The sequence below is a fragment of the Neoarius graeffei genome, chromosome 20, assembly GCF_027579695.1.
Source record: "Neoarius graeffei isolate fNeoGra1 chromosome 20, fNeoGra1.pri, whole genome shotgun sequence".
Lineage (NCBI taxonomy): Eukaryota > Metazoa > Chordata > Actinopteri > Siluriformes > Ariidae > Neoarius > Neoarius graeffei.
Genome location: NC_083588.1, coordinates 62,367,808 through 62,375,531, shown reverse-complemented (window position 1 = coordinate 62,375,531; position 7,724 = coordinate 62,367,808). Strand labels below are relative to the sequence as shown.

At 45.3% G+C, this 7,724-nt stretch overlaps 1 protein-coding gene across 1 annotated transcript in view; it reads left to right on the top strand.

Annotated features, from left to right (window-relative positions):
* Nucleotides 1-7,724, top strand: part of LOC132868894 (toll-like receptor 5) — a 47,601-nt gene that overhangs the window by 20,812 nt on the left and 19,065 nt on the right. The window lies entirely within an intron of this gene.

Sequence of the window (7,724 nt, the reverse complement as noted above, 5' to 3'; positions counted from 1 at the left end):
CAGGCCTGTACAAATTGTTGCTCTAGAAATAATTACATATTGTGATATGCTGCTGCACTGCTGTCAGAGCTGTGAAAGAAACTGAAGAAAATCAATACCTTCTGATCAGATTAGAAAATTCAACAGCATTGTGGTAAAAGTAATGATTAACTACCTGCTGATATCATCTAGCGCAAAATCTTCAACAAAATTCAGACATTATTGAACTTCCTTCAGCTGTTATCTGCCAAGTTTTTTTGATTATTTAACCTCTATGTTTGTTCAAAACCTATTGAGGTTCTGCTCAGTTGCACAACTTTGAAACATTTTGAAACATATTTGATCTCGCTCAAAAACATCCAGTTTGGCTCACCTGTTTCCTTACAAAATGTACATACCGCACCAGTCAAAAGCTTGGACACACCTACTCATTGATAGGTTTTTCTGTATTTTGACTATTTTTAACATTGTAGAACAATACTAAAGACATCAAAACTATGAAATAACATCTATAGAATTATGGCATCTACAAAAAAAGTGTTAAAAAACTAAATGTTTCATATTTTAGATTCTTCAAAGTTTCCACCATTTATCTTATGTCAGAAATGCAGGTGACAGATGGATGTAAATGCGTGGGAGAGTTTTACTTAGCAAACTGGCAGACAAATCCAAATTGTAATCCAAAAACCAAAGACAAAGTGTAGCAAGGGTCGGGCAAGGCACAGACAGAATATCAGAGGTAAAGCAGAAGACTAAACCCAAAAAAACAAATAAAGTCGAACCACATAATCAATGCAGAGATATAAGGCCTGGTAAAGTCAGGTAATAATACTGAGCATTTACTTTGCACTAAACTGTGAGAGTCCTTAAGTACTGTGTAGTGACGGGATGTAATGTGGAACAGGTGTAGCATGAAGCAGAATGCTGGAGAGGGAGAGTGGTGTGGTGCTTTATGGTGATTGTAGTCTGCGACGGCCATGTTTGAAGGCCGCCGCAAACTCTGGGAGTTGGAGTCTTGAGCAGGTGCAAACATGAGAGAACACCCCACCCTACTCTCGAGGAGCTCACTTTGGGAGCGCTACTCTTCTTGGGATGGCCCCAGGTGTGAGGAGCTTGTTTTTTGTTGGGATGTCTTGAGTGGGACTCTTGACAGAGGAGTGGGTCCAGGATGTCCTTAGCTGGGACCCAGCTGCATTCCTCAGGGCCATAACCCTCCCAATCCACCAGGTACTCGAGATTCCCATGCCTGCAGTGAGAGTTAAGGATCTTGTGCCTCAAGTATGCTGGCTATTCCACCAGGGTGAGTGGTGCATGGGGTGAAGTGGCTGTGAGGTTAGAGGCTAAGGGCCCCAGAATAGTGGCTTTCAGACACGAAACATGAAGTGATGGCGAGAGGCAACTGTGTTGGGGAAGGTCAAGTTTGGACAAGACTTCTTTCACTCTATGTAATACCTTGAAAGGTCCAATGTAATTGACATTTAACTTTTTGTAGGCTTGGGAATCTCAGATGTCCTTTCTGGACAGCCATACTCTGTTGCCTGTTTTGTATATTGGGGTCTTTTCTCTGTGCCGGTCAGCGAACTGCTTGTATCTCTGAGCCACTTGTTCAAGGTGCTGGTGAACACTCTCCCAAACCTGTTCACTCCATCTGAACCAGTGGTCCACTACTTGTACATCAGTGGGAGAGTCATCCCAAGGGAAGCGTGGATGTTGATATCCTAGAACACATTGGAACGGCATAAGTCATGTGGCAGAGTATCTTATTGAGTTTTGCACATATTCTGCCCTTGGCAGAAATTGAGCCCAGTCCCTATGTTTTCTGAACAGAACACCCTGAAGATGCACCCAATTTCCTGGTTGGCTCATTCCACCTGTCTGTTTGATTGAGGTGGTAGCTGGATGTTAAACTCACCAACACCCCCAGTTTGTCCATGAATTTGGCCCACAGTCATGATGTGAGTTGAGAACCCCGGTCACTGACTATATCTTCGGGGATATCAAAATAACGATAAACATGTGAGAAAATGAGTCATGCAGTTTCCAGAGCAGTAGGCAAGCCAGGTAATGGGATAAGTATAAGTGACTTGGAGAAGCGGTTGATGACCATAATGATCGTGTTACCTTGAGATTTTGGCAAGTCAGTGATAAAACTGATGGTTGTGTGGGACCATGAACATTACGGTGTGGGTAGTGGCATGAATTTACCTACTGGAAGTGTCTGGGACACCTTAGCCTGAGTGCACACAGAACATGAGGAGATAAACTGGTTGATGTCTGTGAGTGTGTTCAGCCACCAGTATTTCACCTTTAGCAGCTGGTAGGTTCTTTGGCTGCCCAGGTGTCCAGTAGCTGGGGTAGTATGTGCCCATGTGATCAGCCAACCTCGGAGATGTGGAGGTATGTTAGGTTTGGGGGGCAGTTTTTGGGAATGTGAAAGGTTTGTGCCAGCTCTTTCTCTATGTCCCATGCAAGTGTGTTGATGAAGCAGGTGGGTTGTTTGATGGGCGCTGCTTTCTGGGCTGGGGCCGAGGGAGGATGTATTCAGGATAGGGCATCAGCCTTGGTGTTTTGAATCCATGTTAATATGCAATAGTCAACTGAAGTCTTGTGAAGAAGAGCGTCCAGCAAGCTTGATGTGGGTTCAGTCTCTTGGCAGACTTGTGATACTCCAAGTTTTTATGGTCCATGTATATGGTGAATGAGTATGTGGCTCCCTCCAGCCAGTGTGTCCACTTCTCCAGCATCAATTTAACAGCCAAGAGTTCCCGGTTACCAATGTCATAGCTTTGCTCAGTGGGTGTAAGTTTATTTGAAAAAAATAATGCCATGGGGTGTAATTTGGGTTTCTCTCTGAAACTCTGTGAGAGTACTGCTCCCACCCCAAACTCAGAGGCAGCCACTTCCACAGTGAAAGGTTTCATGGGATCAGGGTGCTTTAGAATGGGAGCAGAGGTGAAGGCAGTCTTGAGCTGGTTGAAGGCTTTTTGTACCTTAGGGTTCCAGTGGAGGCGCTTGGGTCCTTTCTTTAGCAGGGATGTGAGTGGGGTGGTGATGGAGCCGAACCCCCCAAAAGAAGTGCCGATAAAAGTTGGCACAACCCAGGAAACGCTGGAGTTCTTTGACTGTTGTGAGGATTGGCCAAGTTGTTACTGCAGATACTTTATCCTGGTCCTTGTTGACTCCCTCAGTGTTGATAATGTAGCACAGGAATGAGATTTGAGGCACATGAAACTCACATTTCTCTGCTTTAACGAACAGCTGATTGTCCAGGAGTCTGGTTAGAACTGCCTTCATGTGGTCTTCATGACTCTCTTTATCCGGAGAGTAAATGAGAATATTGTTGATATAGGCAATGACAAAGTGACCAAGCATGTCCCTGAGCACATCATTTATTTAGCACTGGAAGACGCTTGGTGTGCAAGACAGCCCATATGGCATGACACAATACCCATAGTGGCCAGAGTCAGTGCTAAAGGCTGTCTTCCATTTGTCACCTTCATAGATGCATACCAGGTTGTAGGCACTTCGGCAGTCTAATTTAGTAAATGTCAGTGCACAGCGCAGTTGTTCCAGAGCTGATGAAACCGGAGGCAAGGGATACGGGTACTTCACTGTGATTTGGTTTAGACCACAGTAATCAGTGCAGAGCCTGAGACCCCCTCCATTTGTTTCTACAAAGAAAAACCCTGCTGATGCAGGTGAAATAGAGGGACGGATGTACATAGTCCTCCATACCTTTTTGCTCTGAGCTGGACAGTGGGTAAATACAGCAGTGAGAAGACATGGTGCCAGGAGGCAGGTGAATAGGACAATCATATGGCCATTGAGGAAGGAGCTCACTGGCTTTACCCGTATGGAAGTCTTCCATGTGTGCATGGTAGCATTCTAGGATGAACACTGTGGTATTGACATCCGGGCTCTGCACGGTGGTGGAGGCTATCATGAGCTTGGGCAGATGGAGACACTGTTGTCGACAAGATGTGGGCCATTGCAGAATTTCCCTGTCCTGCCAGAAGATCTGAGGGTTTTGGAGTTGTAGCCAGGGAAATCCCAGGATGATGGCCTGGTTTTGAGTTTTAGTGAGGAAGGAGGAGATGGTTTCACAGTGTAGAGCGCTGACTTGGAGCTTGAGGGGTTGGTTGCATGTAGTGATGAACCCCTCTTTGATGAGTCTGCCATTGATGGCCCTGATGTTCAGGGGTTGTTGGAGTTTCTGCATGGGTATCTGAAGTTTCTGAATGACCTCACTGTCCATAAAGTTGCCTGCGGCCCCCGAGTCCATCAGGGCAGAAAGAACATGAACCGACTCCGAGAGCTTTACCATTACATTTATTTTGAAAGATGTGTATGAAAGAGGCTTAGGGGACTCAACAAGAGAGTGGTAGTAGTGTTCAGAGCTCCCTTGGTGCCTGTGGAAGTCCTCAGACCTCTGGGCTGAGCAGGACAGTGGGCCAGATGGTGCGTGGCTTCTCCACAGTTGAAACACAGTCCCCTCCTTACATCTCCATTCACACTCTGAGTGGACCACTTGGGTGTTTGAGATCTCCATGGGCACTGGGGCTTTGGTGACAAGAGCATACTGCATGATGCCTTGCAGTGATAGTCTGCTCCTGAGATTATTGAGCTGGATAGGCAGATCGATGAGTGAGTCTAAGGTGCCTTGCTCATCACAGCACACGAGCTCTGTCAGGATGAGAGGGTTGAGTCCCTCATGAAATACAGCTTCCAGGGCTGGTTCGTTCAATCCACTCCCTGCTACAAGTGTACAGCTATGAAAAACAGTGAACATTGTAGCAGGAAACCCTTGCAGTCGGACACTTTCCCGGAAAACTTGTCTGGTCATGGAATGAGCACGTTATGGCTCATAGCTGGCACTGGGCATGCTAAGAGCGCCTGTGACACAGTGGCAGTGAGTTGACAGAAGTGAACTTCCATCTCATCCAAAAGCTGCTGAAGTTTTCCTAACAAATGTCCCTGTACCATAATAGCAGTTTGCCGATTCTCCTCCGCTGCATCTGCGTTGTTGGCGAAGTAATCTGTGAGAAACGCAGGTGACAGATGAATGTAAATGTGTGAGAGTTTTATTCAGCGAACTGGTAAACAAATCCAAATTGTAATCCAAAAATCAAAGTCAACGTGTAACAAGGGCCAGGTGAGGCACAGGCAGAAAATCAGAGGCAGAGCAGAAGAAAAATCTAAAAAACACACAAAGTCAAACCAGATAATCAGTACAGCTATATAAGACTTGGTAAAGTCAGGTAATAATACTGAGCATTTACGTTGCACTAAACTGTGAGAGTGAGAGTCCTTAAGTACTGTGTAGTGATGGTCTATAATGTGGAACAGGTGTAGCGTGAATCAGAATACTGGAGAGGGAGCACGGTGCAGTGCTTTATGGTGATTTTATTCAGCAGCAGCTATGTTTGAAGGCTGCTACAAACTCTGGGAGTTGGAGTCTTGAGCGGCTACAAACGTGACACCTTAATGATGCTTTGAAGACTATTGGCATTATCTTAACCAGCTTTATGAGAGAGTCACCTGGAATAATTTTCAGTTAACAGGTGTACCTTATCAAAAGTTAATTAGTGGAATTTCTTACCTTCTTAATCTGTCTGAGATCATCAAACAGTACATTTTAAATAATAAAAATATGGTAACTATCCCTATTCCACAATTGTAGTAATCCATATTCCATCAAGAACCGCTCAATCAAGGTAAAGAGAAATACATCCATCATTACTTTAAGACATGAAGTGTCTTATAATTAATAAAAACATTGAATTAGAAGGTGTATTCAAACTTTTGACTGGTACAGTACATTAACACACCTTCCTGAACTCAGAAAGCTCTTCTTAGATGATGACAAAATTACATTATTGTATGGTCTACCAAGCCAAGCAAAAACCATCAGAGCTATTGATTTGAGGTACAACAGATTATGCTGAGAGCTCCGACACCATATTAGTGGAATTCCACAATATTGAAAAAATATTGGCAAAATTACATTATTGTATGGTCTACCAAGCCAAGCAAAAACCATCAGAGCTATTGATTTGAGGTACAACAGATTATGCCGAGAGCTCCGACACCCAGGGGTTAAATTGGGCCGGGGCTGTCCGGGGCTGAGCCCCGGCACATAAGCTCGGAGCGGATGGCATATGATCACGCACACATCAAAAGCAACAAACCCTTTTCACGATTTTCAGTTCTGAATAATTAAATATCGTTTTATTAATCAATAAACCCATGACTTTTATGAGAGAGATCATAGTTTGGGGCGGCACGGTGGTGTAGTGGTTAGCGCTGTCGCCTCACAGCAAGAAGGTCCTGGGTTCGAGCCCCGGGGCCGGCGAGGGCCTTTCTGTGTGGAGTATGCATGTTCTCCCCGTGTCCGCGTGGGTTTCCTCCGGGTGCTCCGGTTTCCCCCACAGTCCAAAGACATGCAGGTTAGGTTAACTGGTGACTCTAAATTGAGCGTAGGTGTGAATGTGAGTGTGAATGGTTGTCTGTGTCTATGTGTCAGCCCTGTGATGACCTGGCGACTTGTCCAGGGTGTACCCCGCCTTTCGCCCGTAGTCAGCTGGGATAGGCTCCAGCTTGCCTGCGACCCTGTAGAAGGATAAAGCGGCTAGAGATAATGAGATGAGATGAGATCATAGTTTTCCTGATAACAAGACGACCTGTCAAAGCTATTTAGAACAAAACTTGCGATCACAGATTCTGGTTTCTGGAACACTGCGTGGGTTGCCAATTCCGCTTTTTATAAGCGACTTTGGCAACCCACGCAGTGTTCCAGAAACCAGAATCTCTGATCGCAAGTTCTGTTCTAAATAGCTTTGACAGGTCGTCTTGTTATCAGGAAAACTATGATCTATCTCATAAAAGTCATGGGTTTATTGATTAATAAAATGATATTTAATTATTCAGAACTGAAAATCGTGAAAAGGGTTTGTTGCTTTTGATGTGTGCGTGATCATATGCCATCCGCTCCGAGCTTATGTGCCGGGGCTCAGCCCCGGACAGCCCCGGCCCAATTTAACCCCTGCTTCTTTCTCTTTTAAAGCCACTACACAGTGGAATGCACTATCAGGGGATTTAAAGAACTGTCTCTCCATCAGGAGCTTCAAATCACAACTGAAATGTTTCCTAAAAAACAGTTAAAACTGTAATCACTGATTCATGATGCTGACAGAATGTGTTTATGTTGGATGCGGGTGTCTGCGTGTGTGTGTGTGTGTGTGTGTGTGTGTGTGTGTGTGCCTGTGTGCGAGTTTGGGGTGTAGGGGGTTTGGACACTCATGTGAGTAATTTGTTTACTGTATGAGTGGAGTTTGCTATTTGGGTGAGGTAGGAGGTCTGGATATTTATTTTGTATGTTTTTATGTATTGTTGTTTTTATGCCTTGCCTGGGACTGCAGATGTAAATTAGCCTGAGGCTAAGGTGGGGTTTAAATTAGACCGTATCAGCGGATCATCAGATTAACATTTTTAAAACGATTAGTGTGCACACAGCAACGCCAATACACGATTCGCGTGCATATAGCAACGCTAATACACGGATACGCTCGGCTCCGCAGGCATCCTGCGCTCCAAATCACTCCGCCCTGAACAGCGAGTGCCCTCTGGAGGGTGCGCACTCCGGCCCTGCGCAGCTCACAGAGCGCGCGAGTGAAGCGCATGAGCAGTGATTTGGGACTGAGCCGCTGTGTGTGTGATCTCAGTGCATGTCGGGCATGCGCGTCACT